We start from the raw sequence: 21,344 nt of genomic DNA on the forward strand, positions 1-21,344 counted from the left end.
AATGGACTCAACTATAGGCCGCATGGGCCTGGATCATTTTGAGGATCCATGAAGGGGAGGTTCCTCTACTTCTCTGCCCAGGTCTAAGGATCTCCCACTCCCACCAGGCCCTGACTTTACTCCGCCACCCATTGTCCAGGGTCACCCCCCCCCGTCCCGCTAGCTGCACAGGCCAGACCCCGTCAGCATTGCTCCTCAAACAGCCGGCACAAAGCCTCCTCCACAGGCTGGGCGTGCTGCCCACCCCTCACTCCAACACACCTGTGTGCCAACACAGTAACATCAGCCTTCTGCAGCCCCCCAGGGCCTTGCCAGCCTGGGCACCAGAATCACACCTGCGTCTCCTCCAACAGTACAGTGCAGCACGTCACCAATAAACAGGCTGGCGGGGGACTCAAAGCCAGGCTCCTGCTGGCCAACGCAACACCTGGATTTGCTGTCAGGCTTCCCTGTGCTAGCTGCCACGTCCTCACTGCACAGCGAGGCTGGCCGGGGCGGGTGGCCCAGATCCATAAAGGTCCTTAGGGATTTGAAACCAAGGGGAGTTAGGGGCCTAAATACCTTTGTGGATCTGCCCTGTAAAGCACCTAGCACGTTTCTGCAGGGCCCAGAAGTCCTAATTAATCAGCATTCGGGGGAGACCGATCTACTGCAAACACTACCAAACCCCATGCCATGCTGTGCCCTGTGTGTATGATCCACACCCTCTTGTGTACAAGCCACACCCTGGGTTTGCCGCACCCTTCCTCCCCAGTCCAGGCTTCTGAGCAGGGGATCCATTATGCTGAGGTATCAGCCAGAAATGTGCTGCTGACAGAGATGAGGGGTTGGATGTATTCTGTTATTGGGGGCTAGGAAAGACATTGCTCCCAGAGAGAACAAAGGTCAAAAGGAGGCAGGTTCCCTGCCTAGGCCTGCAGTGGAGCTGGAGTCATCCATAGCAGAGGTTCTCAACCTTTTTCTTTCTGAGGCCCCCTAACATGCTATAAAAACTCCACGGCCCACCTGTGCCACAACAACTGTTTTTCTGCCTATAAAAGCCAGGGCCAGCATTAGGTTAGGGGGTAGCAAGCCGGGCAGTTGCCTGGGGCCCCATGCCACAGGGGCTCCCAGGAAACTACATTGCTCAAGGTTTGGCTTCAGCCCTGGATGGCAGGGCTCTGGGCTTCTGCCCCATGCAGAGGGGCTTCAGCTGTCTGCCCTAGGCCCCAGCATATCTATGCTGGCCCTGCTTGGTAGCCCCCCGAAACCTGCTCGCAGCTCCTGAGGGGGCCCTGGACCCCTGGTTGAGAAACACTGATCTACAGGGCAGGGAGCTGGCTTTTGGGCTGCAACTCAGGCAGGCAGTGACCCGCTTTGAGTGCACGGATTTTGCAATAAATGCAGAGCACTGCCTGCGAAGGTAGCAGGCCCCCCACCCATCTGCAAGAGACAGGCTGCCCAGTGAAGCTCACAGGAGCCCCTTCTGGCTGGTTCAGGAGCAGCACCAGGAGTTCTGGCGAGGGCTCTGGCTGGCTGTCCTTGGCTAGGACAGTTAATGCGGGGCAGCATGAAGCAGTGAGGGTGACGCAGAGAGGCACCACTGATGAATTCCTCTCAGCCGTGTGTCTCCTGCGCTTGAGTCTGGTGATCTGAGACAAGGGAGGCAGGACCAGGGTGCACCAGGAGAGGTGCAGTTAGTGCACAGGCTTGGGCACCAGGGTCTGCTCCCGACTCAGCCACAGACTCCCTGTGGGACCTTGGGCAAGTCACTTAACCTGTCACCTCTGGCTCCACCTCCCAGTGACATGCCTCTTCTCAACACCCACTCCTCTCCAGCCCCACCCCCCAACGAATCAGTCTCTCTGTTCCTCCCACATAGAACCAACGGCTTCCCATCCAGTAAGCAACCACTTCCTTCCCAGGCCTCCCCTCACAGCCAGTCCCTTCCTCTTCCACCTCCGCTACTCCCCACCCAGTAACCAATCCCCCGTCTCGCCTGGTGCCGGCCTCCTCAGAGCCTTCGTTCCGAGTCACAAACACCCGCCAGGAAATAGACACCCAGACGTCAGAGGGGAAGTGACTCAATTTGCCTCCGTGGCTGAACATATGCAAACTCCCAGCTAATTCCTTTGGGGACCGGAGCCAGTGGATGGCTTCCTGGGCCACGTGCCTACAGCTGGTGTCTCAGGGACTCCCCAGGGAGTCTCTCGTCAGAAGCGGAGTGTGATGCTGTTCGTCATCACTCCCCCGCTGGGGCCCTTTGCACTCAGCAGATTTTCTCCTGTGCGATGTGACCGATGTGACCGCTTCCCTTCCAGGAAGGAGGGTGGAAATTTTCCAAGGTCTTATACCTGTGTCTCGCTCCCCATGGGAGGGAATGACCTACCTGCCCAGGCCTGTCTGAGCCTCCAGCTGTTTCCTCCCCCTCAAAGGCTGTGATTCCCTGACACATGTGCCATCCCCTCCAGGCAGATATTACAGGGCCTTCCCTGCTATTCCACAAGGCTCCACCGACCCAACAGGACCCCCAGAGAAGAGAATAAAGCCTGGCGTGTGTATGAGATTGGGCCCATGATTGCAGATTCCTGGCTCAGAGGCAGCACTTGAGCATTTTGGGACCCAAGCCACTGATTAAACAAAGCCAGGACCTAAAGAAGGAGCCCACAGCACCTGTCAGGAGATCAAGGCACACTAGATCAAGGTGCTCCAGGAGGCACTGGGCTTTAGAGGGCAGAGCAGGGGAATCAAGACGCTTAGATCCTAGCTTGGAGCTCCTCAGAAGCAGCTAGTATTTTTTACGAGTTTAGTCCTGGCAGGAGAATTTCAGCAGCAATTGGACATCAAGCGTACGGCAGTGAACTGGGTGCATCCCATCACGGCCTACCATCCTCTTCTCTATTATACCACACTCCCCCGCGCCCGCCCGTGCTGTTTACTGGTGGGACCTGGGCACTAGGTGACTCATCAGTTCCGAATGGCTCTTCCTGGGATACTGGCTGTGGTCACACAGTGGGTCCAGATTCTGGGCTCCTCTCCTGGAGTGATCAGAGACCCTCCCACAAACATTACATTGCTGCCCTTTTCCAGGGCACCCCATCTGTCCCCCTCCAGCTAATATCCCAGCCTCAGCCCAGACAGAGTCACAGGGCCCAATTCCAAGACAGTGTAAGTGGGTCCAAGTTAGCAGCGTTTTGCATGCTCGTGAGAGACCTGAAATTAAGGGCCAAACTGCCCTGTGACACTGGCACAGAGCCAGAGTAACTGACAGCAGCATCTGGCCCATTGGGGCTCGTGAAAGCTACCAGCCAAGGAGGAAATGTGCCTCTGAACGGCTGAGCTTTGAATTCCATCCCCAGTAGCTGGGTCTTAGTTAGGAACAGTCCTGAGCACCGCGACGAGAGCACCTCGAGGCCCACCCCTTATCTCATTAAGTGGCTGCCCTGGCACATAGCAGGAGGTTGTGAAATTAAAGGCAGGGGCTTGAGGAAAACAGCTCAGTCTGCAGTTGCCACCTCACATCCTCCTCAGCCTCCCATCTCCTGCTCCTGCCTCCAGAGTTCCAGGCACAAGGTTTCTCCAAACCTTCCTTATCCCTCGGCCGCATGCCACCTTACGCCATCTACCTCCAGGGACATCGGCAAGTGCGAGACCTCAGAGCGCGGTTAGCAGCAGAGCAAGACCGTAGGCCTGCCTGGGCCACTTGCATTTAAGGGCAGCGTTGGGTCCCGGTTTATCAGCCGGACTTGCTGGGTGGAGGTTGGGGGTTTGGGGGGGTGGGGAGACAGGGCTTTTATGGCGGCAGAAATAGCACCGGCCATGTGTGAGTCTTCCTGCTGGGTGGGGGGATGAGCCCATCTCTTCCTCTGTTGCATCACTCCCGCCATTTATACCAAGCCCTGCTGGGTGTCATCGTCCCTGCCTGACCTAAACTGCTGTTCAACCACTGCCGCACTCCACCCCAGCAATAGCTGCATTTCAGCGGCTGGTGGAAATGATTCCTGCATATCATTGTGTCCTTCAGCTCCAAACCATGGGCCAGAACGTGGCCTTTAGAAAATCCAGCAGGGGACGGGGAAATCACGGAACTTTTCGATTGGCAGGGAAGGGAGGGGCTGAGCCTAAAAGCAATTCTCACCCCACCCCCAGCTCTCTGAAAGGCCCTTCCTTACATCTGGAGCTCGGTGGCTGGGGGAGGTGGTGTGGGGCAGAGCCGTGGGGCATGGCCATTCTCCATCTAGGATCACACAAATCCCTGGAAACCTCCGGGGATGTCCACATGTAAGGTCAGGCTGGACCCATCAGTATTACACCAAGCACTTCCCCCGCTGCGCTGGAGGGTTCAAGGCAGCCCAGGGGAGCAGTGCTAGCAGAGAAGGGCAGGTCCTGGAAAGCAATGCAGGGGCTCTGGGCAGCTGCGTGAATATCCCAGCTCAGTGCCCCAAGAGCCACACTAGGTTCACATGGTCACACCCCCTGTCCACTCCGTGGGGGATGAGAGGGGGCAAGGCACTCACCTCCCCCAAATGGGTGATGCAAGGGGAACCCCACACACTGGACCTCTTTGCTTTGCCTTCCTGTCTGGAAGATTCCCATGTGGTCAGGGGGCACGGGCTGGGCCTGGGTGCCAGGGGCTTGGAGACAGGGTATTCCAGGGGAAACCTGCTGCACTCAAGTGGCAAGGGCAGCACAGAGGCCGTTGCCCTGGTGAAACTGTGAGTGTCTGGAAAGGGAACGATCATTTCTGTGTAGCCTCATCCTCCACACACAGCTCCCAGAGCGCCTGGGAGGAAAGGCAAGAAGCCAGGAATGCTCGTGCTATCTACCAACAGGCAGGGCGTAGCTTCGGGAACCACACACCCCCCGTGCTGCTTTTTAGCTAGGAGGTCTAGGGGTGACCAGCAAGTCCCCTGAATTCAAGCTCTCATCACAACACACAGCTCAGCATTGCTGGAGCCATTTCTGTTCCCATAGCTGTTGAAATCTGATTTCCTTCTGGAAGCCTGGGACAGAAAGGCTAGGGTGAACCTGGGGTAAGGACTCTGAGGGTGGGGGCCATGAGGGCAATAGAGGTATGGGTTTGGGGGTGATGGGGAGATAGGAGGGGGTGGCCATGGTGACCTGCAGTGGGGGTAAGGTGATGGGGTGAGTATGGGAATTTGGGATGGAGCCTGGGTGATAGGGGTGTGGGTTTGGGGGTAATGGGGACCAGTATTGGGAATCATCAGGCCTTGCGTGATAGGGGTGTAGTTTTCGGGGTGATGGGGAACTAGGATAGGATGGATATGAGGTCCATGGGCGCAAAGTATCAGGCCTTGGATGATAGGATGTGATTTCTGAGGTAATGAGAAACTAGGACCAGGGGGAGATGGAATATAGGGATCATGGGTGGGGGTTACAGGTACCTTGGAAGACAGAGATGGCGGGTTGGAATGATAGGGATCTGGAGTGAATGTTTAGTGTTTGGGGGCTTAGTTGCTCATTTGTAATATTTTTTAATCATACACAGTATATTTGTGTGTCAAAAGGAATCACTCAGCCTGTTCTCAGCTCCCTGACACCAGATCCCGCAGCTTAACTCATCCTCACATCCTGACCTGCAAACTGTGACCACACTTCTAGAGCCGCCTTCCAAGCCAGGTGTAATAATCACAAATATCACAAAATAATCACAGCAGCACAGACACCAGGGATTATTCAGCTACCAAACAGAAAACTCCCGGCCATGACACTGGCATGCCCTGGTTCTGTCCAACACCCGCCACTGCTGCTGGCACCACTTAGATTAGAGATTACAAGAAATACCAGCCGTGTCCCTGGAGCAGTTTTGCATTTGTGACCCCTTACTACCTGACAATTGTTAATTACCTCTCCCTGGGTCCAGGGTATTTGTAACCCCTGGGTGAACGTAGTGTCTGGGCATCAATCCTACATACTCACAAAGATGGAAGCATCATCAGCCCTCTGTGATTTTAATCCACTGGAAAGTTTGATTTCCCTGCATTTCAAACACATGTCCTACCACCCCAACCCCTCATCCATCTGGAGTCAGCCATGTCCTGACATCTCTCTCCCTCTGCTTCTTCATCCTTCTTTGCCCTTTATTCCCCCAACCTGGCAGCATGCTGCCTACGAGCCCCTTTATGGGGCAAAGACCTCCCTCCCCTGTGTGTGAAATTGACTGGGGCACCCTATGACAGCCTGGAACAATGCCTATCCCACCCCTCAATACTCCTCCCCTTCCTCATTCTCCCTTAATCCCAGCAGCTCCCCAGCCAGGGCAAGCCAGAGCCCCAACACTTACCAAATGCAATGGGGAGAAATGGAGGGGCTGATCCTGCTGCTGAACCATAAGGGGGTGAAATGAAGAAGCCAGCTGCTGCCCAAGGAGCCGGGAGCTGCAGGAAACCCAAGTAAAGTCCCTGGACCAGCACAGCCACTAAGACATCTCCTTGTCTAGCTGAACTGCACTCACAATGCTTTGGGGTACCAGCTGCCTGCCTGAGAGACATACCATTCATTCTGCAGGGGGAGAGTCCCTGCAATTAATCTTGCTCTCTATCCCTGTGCCAAACACAAGAGCATCTCTTCTCTGTCCCAGCCTGTCTGAGGGTCAGAGATCAGGGCTGCCATTTCCAGACAAGTCCCCTGTAAAGAAGCCCCTGAGCCCCCCTTAGGAATATCCCCAAGTCCCCCCTTGGCTGCCTCCTCAGTCAGTGCTGCTGAGCAGTGCCGAAGATGTGGATTAGCATTTCTGGCAGTGCTGTGCATGACTGGGTGGTGGGTTGTTGGATTTGTTTTTTCCCCCATCAACAAATAATTTTTTGTTTGTTTGATATTTCTATTGAGACGCCCGTTTCTGCTGCTGCTACGGCCAGGGGATTCCCCCCCCCCCGGCCCCTGCCATCCAAACGGTTCTCAAAGGAACGGAAATTCCACCGAGCATCCATGACATTCTGAGGCTCCAGGGGTAGCGACCCGCATGCAGGGGTGGCAGGAAAAGAAAATTGTTGGCTGAAGCCCATGGAAGCCAGGAAATTCACATTTCTCAGGCTGAAAAGCAGCGCATTTGGGCCCACACTTTAGATGTCATCAATAAATTTAAAAAATTAAAAACTAAGCCAAAATGTTCGGAAGTGGGCTCCTCCTTGTTTAACAGGGGGAGCGACTGAGCCTTGGAACAAATTGCCATGGGGATGGTGGATTCCCCAGCTCTTGAAATCTCCCCATCAAGACCGGACGCCTGTCTGGGAGATACGCTTTAGCCAGACACAATTACTGGCTCATCACGGGAGTAAGCGGGTGAAATTCCCTGGCCTGGGTTATACAGGAGGGCAGGCTAGATAATGTAACAGTTCTTTTTGGCCAATATGAATCTATGAAACCCCTGTTTAGACATCGATTATTATGTGTGACTTGTGTCACAGCAGCATGTCGAGGGCACAAAAGAAACCAAGGCCTTGTTGAACCAGATACTCTACAAACATCATATGGGACAGTCCCTGCCCTGCCAGAAATTTACAGTCTATGGCCCCAATCCTGCACTGACTCAGAGGAAATTTAAGCACACGTGTGTAAGAGTCTGTTGAACTGGGGCCTAAGCAGACAAGACAGAGAAAGGGTGGCAGGCAACACTGTTATCCCTTGTCACAGATGGTGAACTGAGCATGGGAAGCTTAAGGGCCTTCCCCAAAGTCACACAGGGAGGCTGTGGCAGAGCCAATTGAATCCAAGTCTCCTGAGTCCCAGTCCAGTGCCTTCACCTGAAGTCCATCCTCTTATCACGCCAATAACGGCTCATTGTACTGAATTGGAAGAACCCAGGCCACCGACTCTGTCGACAGCCAGGGCCCACACTGGAGGCAAGGCAAAGTGGGGTGGGCAAAACTCAGGCAAGGCAAGGCTCCCCCTCTTTCGCCTCTCAGAAGGAATCCTGAGAAATGCAGTCCTAAGGTTCCACCTGGCTCTGCAGGCCTGCACCTCTGGGCATATTGGGAAAGGGATGGGGTACAATGGTCTCTTCCATGACAAACGTGGGTGGAAGTGGTGGTATTTCCTTGCTGCAGGGAGAATGCTGCTGATCTATTTTTACTTCATGGTGCTAGCTGTGTAGGGAGAGCCAGGACCCTCCAGCTTGGAAGCTGGACAGGGAACACCCTGTGCAGGAGGGGAAGGATTGTTCTTAAACTTGTGAGATTTCAGTTTGTTTCGACTTTGCCAGCAGAACAGGCCGTGTGTGGTGTAAATGAGAACTGGTGCTCTGTGTGTGTGTGAACGAGAGAGTTTTATCACTCAGCTCTAATGTCAAATGGGGTTATTAGTGACACGGGTGAGGAACTTGCCTCTGTGTTGTTTATTAAAATTATGTTTATCCTGGCACTCCCCCCAAGGAACATGAATTTAGCTCCAGCTACGCCCAACATCGCCAGTTCATACAAACAAGATTGTACAAAACCTAAGAGCAACTGTGTGTATTTTGTGGTCCCTGCTAGTGGCTGTCCCACATACAAGTCTACCACTGCTACTAGCTACTCCTTTAGCTCAAGTGGTAACAGCTCCTGCTCTTCGGAGTGGAGATGCCCGCAGTCTCCTCACGTAATGTTATGAGTAGAGAGGGCTCCATGACAGGTGGCTACAAAAGGCCAATCCCAGCAATCTTCTGATTGATCTGAAACCTTCCTCTTCGGGGTTGCTAGTGGGTGAGATGCAGGAAGTGAAATGAATGATAAACACAAATGAAGCTGCCTGAGCTGGTCCAGCCTTACGCTCTAGGCTGCGGGACACGCCACGCCGCAGCACGCATCGCTTGGGGCACGAGGCGCTGCTGATTTTTAGTCTTTCCATTTTACTGAAGTGTAGAACTTGCTACTGCCACCTACTGGTGAAAATCCAGAACCAATTTTCCTGCTAATTCCTGTCTTCTGCTGGAAGAAGTTAGCACTTGCTGTTGGGCTACTTGCTTCTTCTACATGGTGCCTTGGACCTGAAATTCTTCCTTCCTCCTGAGGGTGACCACCCGTCCCAAACTGGGTGGGACAGTTCAAGTGCCGGTCCCAGGCTGAATGATTCCAGGACAGTATTTGCCCCGGATTCCCTGTGGCACCACTCCATGCCTGCCCAAGGCTCAGGGGTAGCATCAGCCTCCATCCACCTCTCCCCAGGCCCTGCCCCTGCTCCACCTCTTCCCCCAAGGCCCTATCCCCAGCCAGCCTGGGCCATGTTAAGAGCTACTCAAGGAGCCCAGGTCCCTGGGGGAGCCCCAGACTCCAGGACACTCCCCCTGCCTTGGGCAGCATGCTCTGGACATGGGCTGGAGATGCTCTTAGGCACCCTGGCACCCCACCCAGGGTAGGTGGAGGGTCCGGACCCCCACTGCAGCCTGGGCTCCCTGGCAGCTCTTGCCACGGCCTAGCTCCGACTTCTGACCTGGCCAGAGGGCAGGGCCTTGAGGAGAAGAGGAGCAGAGGCAGAGCCATGGAGGGGGGTAGGGCTCCTGCATGTGTCCTGCTTCTGCCTTTTGAAAAGGTGGTCACCCTACTCCTGGTACACCAGGCAATCGTGGGCTCTGGTCTCTTTCTTTGGGTCACTGAACAGAGCTGTGTTTCTAAGGAAGCCTGCTTCATTCACAGCCTGGGCTGGTTTGGTGTGTAAGGAACAAACACAGCCTGTTCAGGAATCAGGATTCGATCCAGAAAAGTTTTGTTTCCCCTGCACTCTGCCCACTAATCTGTCTACTCCTGGGCTGAGCCTTACGTTCTAAACCTGTAAAGGTAAATCTACACTGCCGCTGGTGGCCGTGAGTCCCAGCCTGGAGAGACAGGCTTGCAATAGCTCAGCTTGAGCTAGAGTGCTGAGAATAGCAGTGTGGACGTTATAGCCACCGAGCTTGGACTCAGGGGCCAGGCAGGCTTGGACTTGGGTGGCTAGTCCAAGCCAGCACCACAACATCCCTGCTGCTATTTTTAGCACACTAGGTCAAGCTGAGCTAGTGGGAGTCCTTCTGCCTGCAGTGGGTAGGGTGACCAGACAGCAAGTGTGAAAAATCGGGACAGGGGTGGGGGTTAATAGGAGCCTATATCAGAAAAAAGACCCAAAAATCAGGAGTGTCCCTATAAAATCGGGACATCTGGTCACCCTAGCAGTGGAAATCACCCCTCCCAGCTGCAGTCTAGCCAACCCCTAAGCAGCTTCAAATGGCTGCTGGTTTTAAATTCCCCATGCTGGAGAAAAGCTGCCCCCTTCCCCCAGTATGGAATGATCCAGGCATCCAGATAACCACCCTGCCCAAGGATGGACGGGATTCTTCCTGCACTAGTGACTGGCATAAGGCCTGCATTTTGCAGGGCTAGAAACAGGAACTTTATTGCCTGGGAAAAGGGAGATTTCTGGCTTGACAGCCCCTAACGCTGGGAAGTCCCGAGAGCTCACCCTTGAGAATGGTGACACATCGTCGACAGAAGAGCGACCTGAGAAGTCGTATGGCTCCCTCTGAGCCCCATGCAATTGGACTTGGGGAGCCAGATTTTCAGACATGTTCAGTGTCCGTGTTGGAGGGGGTGAGAAGGGGAATCCTCCATTGGTCTCTGTGAGAGGGGCTGGGTGCTGAAGACCTGCTCCCTGGCAGATGGGGCACCTGGCTTCGCAACTGAGGGGAGCAGAAGAGAAGAACCGACAACCTCACTCATCGATCAGATCCTTAAATGGGAGCAGGGATGGCTGAGCTGAAACAAACCACAGCCACGGGCAGGAACATAACATGGGCGAAAAGAACAGCAGCCAAAATCTCACCCAGCCTGGGGTGAGAGCCCTGGTATTCTCCACCCTCTGTCTCACCAGCCGAGCTTCCTCTGGACACCTAGGAGAGCAGAGGGGGAAGGAAACTGGTGTTAACCCCTGATGTGCTGGGGATGAAGTGGAGTGTCTGCCCCGTCACACTAAATGTTCTCTTCACGCAGTGGCTGATGTAAGAGTGACCAGAGTGAAACTGGGCAAAGCAAAATGTAGCCTTTCAATCAGGGAATCTTTGCAAACAATAATGTGGATTGGCTTTTGGATTAGCCCACCAAGGAAAATGCAACGGCAGCCCCATCGCTGGAGATACAAAGGTTTTTTATGGGACCGTCCTACGGTGGCTGAGCACAGACTAGAAGAGGCCCCTCTATATACTAGAACTGTCTGATGTCACAAGGTTTCTAATGAAGAGGACAGATGCATGTAAGTGACATCAAAGGATCTAAGCACAGATCCTGAAAACCCTTGTGTGCGAGAATCGGTCCATTAACTTCAGTGGGACCATTGTATGGGTAAAGATGACTCTCCTGAGGAAGAGATGTGGGCTTAGATTCCCAGTCGGTGGAGATAGAAGAACGGTGTTGCACCTAGAGGTGGGGAATTCCTTCCTGGGCCCTGCAGTGATCAGTTTATGTCATGAAGCATGATGTTAGTTGCATGAAGGTAGCACCCACCTGAGATCAGGCGCAGCACGGTACAAACAACCCTTGCCTCCAAGAGCTTGCACTCCACATGGATAAGACAACAGGTATACCATGCTATTTTTAGCCCTCATCAGCTGACCAGCGCTCTAAGACTTGCTGCCGTGGGCCTCTCTTCACAGTGTAGACAAACCTTACATGACTCACCTAAGGAGGTTGTGGCTCAGCAGAGCATTGAACCCTTCTCGACTCTCATTATCACAAGCGTGTCATGGGCAGTCAGATCTAGTAGTTAGAGTGGGAGTCGGGTACCAGAGGGTCAGAGTCCAAGACAGGCCAGAGGGCAAACGAAGAGTCAGGCATCAGGAGGGAGGCAGGGTCAGAAGCCAGTCTGGGATCTCTCACATGCAGGCAGGCAGTCTGTATTGTTGCTCAGTCAGCTCCCTGTCATGGCTTTCTGGCTTATGCACCACTGCCAGGCTGCGAGGAGCTGCCGCTCGGGTCCTGCTGGGCAGTACATCCTGCTGGGCCAAGCCTCAAAGGGTCCTCCAACAGAAGGCCAACCTAAGCCTCTGTGGTGATGTGGAGGCATCAGAACCCCTATGGTCCCAGGTTCTAGCCCTGCAGGGTCTTACTGCAGGCCTCCCTTTGGGGTGGTGCCCATCTGGGTGACTCTTGTGGAATTCCTCCACCCCGTGAGGGGTGTGGACATGGGAGGCCTCTTTAGGGCCATAACCTTCCCAATCCGCCAGGTAGCACAGATGTCCAGAAGGGAGGATGGCATGCATTTCATATTCCTTGTGGCCCTGGATTTCAGCTGGTGGAGGCAGTGGTGTGTTGTGATCAGGGAAAGAGTTCTGTATGTAGGGCTTCAGAAGGGAAACAGAGGGAAAAATGGGTGTATTTTGAGAGACAGAAGAAGCTGGAGTTTGAATGTAACTGGGTTAATCTGCTGGCATAGCAGAAAAGGTCCCAGGAACTGGTGGTCCGAATTGCAGGAAGGTTGCTTGGTGTGGAGGTGTTTGGCAGGGAGCTATGCTTTCTGGCCTACCATAAATGGCGGATCTTCTTGTCGCCGATGTCGCCTGTTGTAGGGCTTCTTTGCCTCTAGTAGGTGGTTCTTGAGTTCTTCCTGAGTAAGGTGCATCTGTTGGACCCAGTTGGTGGTGGCAGGGTTTGGGGAGGCTGCTGGTAACGCCAGATGGAAATGGGGGTAGAAGCTATAATTAGCGAAGGAGGGGCTCCTATCTGTAGAGGCATGGTCGATGTTATTGTATGAAAACTGCACATGGCAGGAGCATGAACCAGCTGTCTTGATGATAATTTACAAAGCAGCTCAAGTACTGTTTCAGTACTTGGTTCACCCATTCTGTTTGTCTGTTTGGCAGGTGGTATTCAATGGAGGTGTATATCCAGATGTCCAGTAGCCTGAACATTTCACATCAGAAGGAAGAGGTGAATTGGGGCCTCAATCAGAAACTATGTGGTCTGGGAGTCCATGGAGCGGAGCCACATTGTGCAGTAGGAGTTGGGCAGTATTCTTGGCAGACGACAGCTGGTTGCAGGGGATGAAGTGTGACATTTAGGTCAGGCGGTCCACAACCATCAAGACTACAGTATGGCCATCAGATGATGGGAACTCCATGACAAAGTCTAGACTGATGGCGGATGAAGGCATTGCCAGAGTCTCCAGGGGTACTAAGGTGCCAAGGGGTTTGATTTGGGGCATCTTGGTACATGTACAGCACTCACAGGAATGCTAGGACCTCAGCCCGCATGTGGAGTCACCAGAAAAAGCAGGCAACCATGCAGGAAGTCTTCCAGTGGACAAAGTGCCCCACTGCATGGCACAGCCGTAGCACCTGCAGTCAGGGGCACCCTGAGGGAACAGCTACGTGCTCATCAAAGTACATTACCCCATCCTGCATGGAATGGTACATCTTAGCCCTCAGTGGCAGGGGCTGTATCCCTTGGGCGAGTGCGTATCCCTTCAGGATGGACCGGCTGAGGGAAAGCTGGTCTCACTGGTTTGTGGCATTGACAAAGTTCCCAGGCTTGAAGAGGAAGGGGGTCTCGGATGTCATTTCTTTGCTTCCCTGGTAGTATTCCCTCTTCCGCAATAGAGCATCAGCTTTCCCATTTCGCCTTCCTGGGAGAAAGGTAACTGTGAACTCAAATTGAGAAAAGAACAAGGCACACCTTAGCTGCCTCTGGTTCAGTGCTCAGGCCTTGCCGAGGTCCTCAAAGTTCTTATGATCGGTGAAGACTTTAATGGCTGCCGAGCCCTGCAGGGTAGTGATTCCGTACTTCATATGCCATTTTTATGGTGAGCAGCTCCTTGTCCACTGTTTTGTATTTTATTTCAGTGGGGGTCTTCTTCATATGGCTGATGGAAATGTAGAGCAATAACTATAATTTTACATTCAGATGGTTAAGCCGAATAATTGCAGAGTGTATTGCTGTCATGCCTCCTTCGTATCTGTGAATCGGGAAGTGAGTTGTGTTATGTTCCATGGTCTGTTCTGGGTGATCACAGTCATACAATGGAGAGTCTTTAGTTTTCCATTTGTATCTGCATCTGCCATGATTTGTGCGCATGTGGTTTTGGGTTGCCCATGAGCTTCATGGGCTTCTGGGAATAGAATGCGCAAGAGTGCAGAACCGACTGAGGCATTAGTCACTGTGAGCAGAGGTGACACATGGGGGCATGCATGCCCCCCCCAGGTTTTTGCCAGGGTTTGCCAGCCAGGCCCCCTCCCTTTACGGCCGCTCCTGGAGCTGGTGAGCTGCAAGCTGCAGCCGTGGGGAGAGGCAGTAGCAAACATCTGAGAGCTGCAGGGAAGGGCCAGTGAGGGTAAGAGGGGGAGCGTGACAATGGGTGGCGGGTATCATAGGCTGGGGGAGGCTGTGCCTCCCCAAACAGTCAGGCATGGCCCCGCCCATGCTCTGCCCCCCCCCGCTTCCCGCTCGCTGGGGCTTCAGTCTCCCTGTGGGGTGGTCCCAGCTTGGGCCGTGCCACCCACCTACCTGGCGCTCCGGGGCTGCGGGGGCTGCACCCACCCTCACGTCACTCTGGGGCTGGGCAAGGGGTTGAGGGTGCTTCAGGGCTGGGGGCACTAGTGTGCGGCCGGGGCTGGCGGCTGCAGTGGTGGTTGAGGGAAGGGGGGCTCTGGGCTCCAGCGGAGAGTGCAGAAGGGGTGGGGCCTTGGGCAGAAGGGGCAGGGCAGGGGGCTAGCCTCCCCCAGCAAGCAGTTCACATGCCACCCATAGGCATGACTCAAGCTTTTGGGGGGAAACCTTTAAATTATCTCCCCACACACACTATCAACAGGTACCAGTCAGCTCTGGCTGCGAGAGTACCACCCCTAGGGCCACATTGGATGCATCTGCATCCACTATAAACAGATGAGTCAGGTCAGGGTGTGCCAGGATTGGGGCTGTGGTAAAGGCAGCCGTTAGCTGGTCAAAAGCAACTGAGCTTTGGGCAACCAAGCCAATCACACAGCTTTACCAAGGAGAGAAGTCAGGGGGGTTATTAATTGAGAGAAGTCGGTGATGAATCTCCTATAGCACTGAAGATCCCATAGGGTCTGTTGTGCTGTCTAGTTATGCATGGCTTCCGCCTTCTGCGGCTCCAACTGGATTTCCTCCATGGAGATGATGTACCCCAAAAATTCAATGGTGGCCTGGTTGAAGGTGCATTTTTCCATGCTTCCATAGTCTCCCCAGGATGTACCAAACATGGTGGTAGTGCTGCTCCAGGTTCTCAGAAAATATCAGTATCATTTGTCAAGGTAGATAATCATGTATTGATCCAGGATATCTCTGAATGCATCATTTACAAAATGTTGAAAAGTTGCAGGGCTGTTGGTCAAGCCACATGGAATCACCAGGTGTTCAAAGTGTCTGCATTGTGTACAAAAAGCAGTCTTCCTCATCCCCAGGCCTTATACGCACTAAATTGTATGCCCCCAAAGACCTAATTTCATGAAGATCCTGGCTGTCCTCAGGAGGTCCAGCAATTCCAGAACGAGGGGCAAGGAATACCAGTTACATAGAGTCACTTACTTCAATGCACAATAGCCTACGCAGAGCCTTAGTGACCTGTCTTCCTTCTTCACAAAGAAGACTGGTGCCCCCACTGAAAAAGTAGATCACCAAATGAAGCCCTTGGTGAGGTTTTCCTGGATATATCCATGTAGAACCTCCAGTTCTGTTTCAGACATGGAATATATCCATCCATAGGGCACCTTTGCCCCAGGCTGTAGGTCTGTCGGGAAGTCATAGTCTGGGTGTGGGGATAGTGAATCTGAATTCTTCTTCTTGAACACATCCGGGCAGTTGCGATACTTGCTGGGTGACTGAGATTCTGGCCTGGAGCTGCTCCTACCTGGCTAGACCCTCCTGTCCGGGGTTCTGCTTCTATCGTCCCATCCTGGGGCCCCTGAGGTGGGTCACTTGGGTGTTAGTTGCTTTGTTGGCGGCAGACTTTCTGACAGTGTTTGGAGGAGAAGCTACTGTTCCTCTGTCACCAGGAAATATGTTCCAGCCAAGGAACGCCGAGAATTATTGGGAAGAATGGGGAGCAGATCACATGGAAGCACATTGCTTCTTGGTGCCCTTCCACTACAGCCTCTAAGGAGATGCTCTCCTGATTCACCAGTCCCAATGATAGGGGTGACTCCCCAATCGTCTCCAACAGGTCCAGTGCAGGTTTCAGCCTGAGGGGGATCTGCAGGGTTTTAGCGTCTATAAAGCTGGCAGCAGCCCCAGCATCTGTCATTGCTAGTTGGGCAGGGAGGATCTGCTGTGCCTACCCCAAGACCTGCAACTGCAGAAACAACTGGAAATGTTGGGAGGTACCATGATTCCCAGGTCAGGTTCTACTGCAGTGCAGGGGGGCAGTTCCAGAGCATGGAGCTCTGGTAGGGCCCCTGCTGGGCCTGGTCAGGTCTGTTTCCTGAGTTCTTCCAAGCTGGGCAGGAGGCAAGGGCGTGTCCTGGTCCCTCGTAGTTCAGCTGTCATCAACGCTCTGTCTCCTCCGGGGCCAGACATTGGCGGCCCAGGATGACCTGCGTGGGTTCGGAGCTTGGTTCTACAGGCCTTGGCATGGGGGGCAAGCATGCAGATATTGGGGCATGCCTCTTTCCTCCTTTCATTCACGCAGCCGATAGTCAAGGTGAAGGTGCCTAAGTGGGTGAGGTTTTCGATGCGGGCTAGCTCGTCTTTTACCTCATCATGGAGACCCAGTGGAATTGGTTCAGGTGCCTCATTCCACTCCACATCATCTACAAGCCGTCAGAGGTGGGTGGTGTAGGAGGTGGCTGGCCCGGCCCTTGTCCTGGCAAAGCCTCCGGAGGGAGCCTCTGTAGAGCAAATGCGATGCGGGTCATCAAAGATGGCCATGAAGGCCGGTAGGAAGGCGTCCCAGCCAGAAAGCACTGGGCTGTTCTGCTCCAACAGGGGAGCGGCCCAATCGAGCGTTTGGCCAGAGGGCATTCTCTGCCTGTGAGTCTCTCTTTGCCATCCTTTGGCTCTTCCAAGCTCAGCCGTAAACAAGGGTGTGTTCTGAGGTAGAGAATCAAAGGCTGGCAACCGGGCAGGAGCCCCATAGGGCCTGCAGCGTGTTTTCACCTGCTGGTCTGCGGGAGGGCATGTTTATCCTCTCTGCTCATTCAGCCACGAGGAGAGGCGCATTTTGACAGCGTTCTGCGGAGGGACGTATTTCCATGTGCTATTCTTAGCTCCTCGTTCTATACTGTCTCACTGCCCCTGCCCCTCTTCCCTGCGGATCAGCGGGAGGGGAAGCGACGTCCGCCGTGTGTATTTATAACACACAATGCCTGAGCTGTTCTGACACGTATGAGGCACCATGGTTATTACCCCCCTTGCTCCACGCGACTGAAGGGAGATGTCACCACACCATCCGGCGCTGCTCAGGGTCAACCCATATGCAGACCAGGGAAGTAACAGGTTGGATGGAGATGCTGCAGAAGGAGGGGGCAGGATGAAGGAAACTCCACCCCTCACAAGAGATCTGTGCAGAATAAACAGGGCCTGCTGTCACTGCTCTGAATCAGGCCATCTCCGCAGAAGTCAATGGAGTTACACAAGTGTCAGCGAGAGGAGAAAAGGAGTACTTGTGGCACCTTAGAGACTAACAAATTTATCTGAGCATAAGCTTTCGTGAGCTACAGCTCACTTCATCAGATGCATTAGTGAGCGGTAGCTCACGAAAGCTTATGCTCAAATAAATTTGTTAGTCTCTAAGGTGCCACAAGTACTCCTTTTCTTTTTGCAAATACAGACTAACACGGCTGCTACTCTGAAGCGAGAGGAGAGTAGGTCCTTGGGGCGCAGATTCTCCGTGGTGCCAAGTTTCCACTTGGACCAGAAGTGGTGGGGAGGGGTGCATCATGGAAACTGTTACAGCCCCCTGGACCTCGGGTGGGGGTGGGGGATCTGCTTCTAGGCTAGGACAGCCTGGGAGCTGTTCTAATCTACACCAGTTGCCTGTGATGCCAAGGGATGCTACGCCAGCTGGGGATAGTTGTAGTGCAACTTGATCTGGATCTAGGGTGCGGGGTGGTGCAGGAGTGGAATACACCCATTCTGCCCAGGCTGGCCATTTTGGGCTGCTTCCACCACCAGTGCAAAAGGGCCAGAACACACTGGAGAGTCTGGTATGGGATTTACCTGTGGAGCTGTATGATGGGCTAATGCTTTCCAGCACGGGGCTGTTTGTTAAACTGCTGGAAATTGCATGTAAGATACTTCAGGATCATAATTCCTTTGTAATCCTGCAGTGCAGGGGAGGGGTAAACTGAGGCTCAAAAAGGTTCTTGGACTTCTCCAAATTCACACAATGAGTTGGTGGCTCAGATGGATATCTCCTGGTCTAACCACAACACTGCATTCCTTCCCCTCTATAAGTGTGGGATTGTAGAGGCTAATTCTGCGGCCTTTGTTCACGTAGAGTTGCATTTACTAATAGTAGCAGTCCCCAGAGTCTATAAGGGCTGCAAAAATCAGGAGTTTTATAGCCAGTGTCTCAATAAGCATCTTGTTTTCCGATGGTGCACCGGTGCCACCTGGGTTTTATTTAGTTCTATTTTTAGTTAATTCCAATCATGCAAAGAGGAACTCTGCAATCCAGAGGACTGAGGCCTTTTTTATCTACATAGCACAAAAGGTCTGCAGTGGCGCTCCCTCAGCTATTTTATGTCATTCTTTTACTGCAGTCTTCTGTACATCACTACACATATTTATTTAGTCCTCTGGAATTTCCTCAGTATTCCAAGAGTTGTTAAATAGCAATGGCTCAGTTAGCTCCTCAGCCAAGTCTTTTAAAACTCTTGGGTGCAAATTATCCAATTGTGTAGCTATAAAAATATGTAACCGAAGCAGTTGGTGTTTAACACCCTCCCTAATCACTGTTGGAATGAAACATATGCCATGATTATTGTTAGAGACAAGGTGGGTGACATAATATCTTGTCTTGGACCAACTTCTGCTGGTGGAAGAGACAAGTTTTCAAGCTACACAGAGCTCTTCTTTGGGTATTCTTGCCTATTGCTTGCATTAACATAGCACCTCGGAGCCCCAGCTGTGGGCCAGGACCTCTTTGTGCTAGGGCTGTGCAAACACAGAACAAAAAGACAAGAGCTCACAATCTAAGTAATTATCACTGTAAATGGGAATACATCATCCAGCGTCTTTCCAAGCACAGAACAGAAACAGTCTTGGAATGCTTCTGCCTTTGGCGCATCATTATCTACAATCTTACCATCCCTTTTACCTAAAGAGGGACCTATAAACATTGTTTGAAAAATGGCATGAAGATGTTGACATTCAGATAACCTCTCTCTCTCTCTCTGTCCTTGATGCAGTAGCTGTAGGGGCAGGACTAGTCAGGTGCACTGAAGGGGGATGGGTGCAGTACATGAGGAGCACTTACCCTGCCTTTGAATGTGACCTACCCTGTTCTGAAACTAACCACAGGCCTTTGCTGCCCAGGGCTATCAACATGGCTCCTTCTACTAACACTAAATTCACTGTAAATTGCTTTGTGAGCAAATCACAGACTTCGGACTCAGTGCTCAGTTTGCTCATTTTTTAAAATGCACCATCCCCTCTGATCTTACAAGCAAGCAACCGAAAACTCAGCACCACTGTAAGCTCCTTGGGGCAGGAGCCCTCTTTCTGTTCTGTTTGTGTGCAGCATCTAGCACAACGGGGTCCAGGACTAGTGCTCCTTGGTGCTATGCTAATATAATTATTATTAATAATAATTGATGCAAATTGCCTATTTCTAGAAGCACTTCCAGTTGACCGGGAATTGACAGGGAAATGATCAGGGCACAGATCTCTTTGTGCTCTAATGCAGGTTAGTGGCCCCAGCACCGCTTACACGGGTGATCCAAGCTAGTCACTGCCAGAGCGTAACCAGCCTGTAGACTAACCCTCGCTTTAAATCTTATTTTGCCTGGAGGAAAAGGGATCAGCGTCTCAGGGAAATGGGGTCAGGAGAGTCTTATATCTGATTGAAACAAGATCACCACTTTGCTTCTTCGAATGCTGCTAAGCCGCTTTATCACATTTGTGCAAGGAGATCACTAAAAATATACAGCTTGACCCTCTGTAGCCCAGGTCTGCTGGGCTCAGCTGTCCACTGCACCTTGGTCTTGAGGTGACATTGCTCCTCCACCCAGCTTCGTCTCCACAGTCAAGCTGATTTTGGTGCTGCCTGGAGGACCAGTGGCCAAACGCTGCAAGCCCCATATGCTGTGCTTTTCCTCTGCAGGGGGCTACGAAGCTGATGGGCTATTGGAGGTGCATTCTAGAGTCACCTGTGAACTGCTGGACCACCTCAAGGGTGAGAGCATTGTGTGCCGTCAGCTGCAGCTGTAGGTCTAGAACCCAAAGGCTGTTAGTGGGGAAAAAGAGTCAGTCGTCCCAAACCCCACATTTCCCCTGCACAAATTGGGACTTAGGTGTGGGGAGGGAGGGAGATTTAGTTCCAAATCTGATGCAGTGCAGGCTTTCCTCTGTGTCCAAGCACGTGGTGGATCATGGGTGATGTAGCTCCAGCCTAATGGGAGCCTGGGCAATGATCCACAAGTATTTGAAGGCTGTCAGTGCAAAGGAGGGAGAAGAGCCATTGAGGGTGGGTCTCGGGGGGTAGAACTAGGAGCCACAGGATAAGATTAAGAAAAGGAAAGTTTAGTGTGAAAATAGGTTGGTCCAGTGGCTAGGGTGCAAGGCTGAGTCCTCAGAGGCCATTGTTCAGTTCCCAGCTGGGCTGTAGGCTTCCTGTGTGATCTTGGGCAAGTCCTTTAGTGTCTCCATGCCTCAGTTTCCCATCCCTATGACGGGGAAAATAGCCCTGCCTTGCCTCCTATGGGGCTGTGAGGCTAAACACATTAAAGATTGTGAGTCCTCCAGATCCTACTGTAATAGATACCTTTGATAAGTAAGATAATTACATAAATCTCAGGAGAGCCATCCTGACAGTAAGATCTCTGAAGCCACAGAATTGGCTCCCAAGGGAAGTGGTAGTAACCTCATTGTATGTGTCATTTAAAACTAGACTGGGCACAATACTAGCAAATGTATCATAGGGCACGATCTGGTATTAGATGGGAACGGAGTATCGCACAGAACTCTGGTGCACCTTCCCTGGCAGGACAGGCCAATATCTGAGTAATCTCTGCCCTTTCTTTACTGGATACTTGGGGTCAAGTTAGATGGATGTGACCATTCAGGCATCTGAATCTAAGGTGTCTTCATGGTCCTTCTCGCTGAAAAGTCAGGACACATCAATTATGCAGTGGCCTTTTCCTCCTTGAGGCTTCCGTGGGTTGGAGAGATTCTGGTCCCCACTTGCAGACACACTGAGGCACGCGGGAGCCTTCATAGCCTGCTGCGTCCTTC

At 52.7% G+C, this 21,344-nt stretch overlaps 1 long non-coding RNA gene across 2 annotated transcripts in view; it reads right to left on the reverse strand.

Moving 5' to 3' along the window:
* LOC119845446 overlaps window positions 1-6,460 on the reverse strand; it is a 60,215-nt gene extending 53,755 nt beyond the window's left edge. For both annotated transcript variants that reach the window (XR_005289594.2, XR_005289593.2), the window contains exon 1: window positions 6,284-6,460. This is a non-coding gene — a long non-coding RNA (uncharacterized LOC119845446). The remainder of the gene's footprint in view (window positions 1-6,283) is intronic.
* Window positions 6,461-21,344: the final 14,884 nt, after the last annotated feature.

Source organism: Dermochelys coriacea, chromosome 19 (genome assembly GCF_009764565.3).
Source record: "Dermochelys coriacea isolate rDerCor1 chromosome 19, rDerCor1.pri.v4, whole genome shotgun sequence".
Taxonomy (NCBI): domain Eukaryota; kingdom Metazoa; phylum Chordata; order Testudines; family Dermochelyidae; genus Dermochelys; species Dermochelys coriacea.